Raw genomic sequence first — 1,214 nt, 5'->3', positions numbered from 1 at the left:
TTGCTCACAATTTTCATTTTGTTTGTTTTGTCTGTGTTATCTATGCAAGCAGGGTACTGTGCTCCTCTATTCGTTAGTTGGCAGCACTTATACACTCACCACCTGTCTCCTTTCCTGTTGTCAGCCTCTTGTGTATGCCTGCTGACTTTGGCAAACAGAGCCTATTCTTAGGTCTCTGGAATCCGAATGAGAATTCTATCACTTTAAAATCCAAAATGGTTGCCACTTGTAAAGATTCAAAATGGCTGTGCCCTCAGTCATTTTAAATATCCAAAATGACCACCACTTGTAAACATTTAAAATGGCTGTGCCCTCGGTTACTTTAAATATCCAAAATGGCTGCCACTGCCCTCCGGACAGCAGAAAGTCAACAGCTCAGGTTGACTTCCTTCCTTGCCATTTCCCTTCCTAGTCATAGGCCACCAGCGTGGACATCCCTGCAGCCCTAGGTGACCAGGGCTGATCTTTAGGGCAAGTCTCAGGTCCCAACACCACTTGGAAATATTCAGGCTGTTGGTCCCATCAGAGCAGCTGACAGTCCACAGCTCCAACCAGCTCTGTACTCACTGCTTTCGTTCAGGTTTTTCCACTAGTTGGTGCCTAATCCACTTCTGTATCCTTCCTTTCAAAGCTCAGGGCTCCAGGATTATCTTCTGTATCTCTGTCAAATGGTTTTTCTTTTCTTTGTGAAGAGTATCTGTGTCGCTTGTCTGCCTATTCCTCCATCTTACCGGAAGTCCTAGCTTTTCTTTCTTGGTGGTAGTGAGATACCCTGTTTCCTCCTCTGGGATGGCTCATCTTAAGTCTAGCAGGAGAGCAGAAATGACCAATCCCCCCGTTAGGGTTCCATACACTTTATTTGCATGGTCCCACACCCACAACGTTGCCATTTACCTTATTTACATTGTTAGCAAGCTGTCTGGTCCCCATGGTGAGCCACAAGAACCTTACATTTGCATAGTTCCACCCAGTACTTGGAGAGCATTACAAAGACTGTTGTTGTTGTTAGGTGCTGTCAAGTTGTCTCTGACTCATAGCGACCCTGTTCACAGCAGAACAAAACACTGTTTGGTCCTGTGCCAGCTCCGTGATCCCTGCTTGAGCCCGTTGCAACAACCACTGTGTCAATCCATCTCATTGAGGGCCTTCCCTCTTTCATTGACCCTCCACCTTACCAGGCATGACATCCTTCTCCCTTCTGACAACATGACCCA

Source organism: Orycteropus afer, unplaced genomic scaffold, assembly GCF_000298275.1.
Source record: "Orycteropus afer afer isolate SDZICR_OR568_19922 unplaced genomic scaffold, OryAfe1.0 scaffold00177, whole genome shotgun sequence".
NCBI lineage: Eukaryota > Metazoa > Chordata > Mammalia > Tubulidentata > Orycteropodidae > Orycteropus > Orycteropus afer.
The sequence above is the reverse complement of the archived record's forward strand: the minus strand, read 5'-3'. Positions refer to the sequence as shown.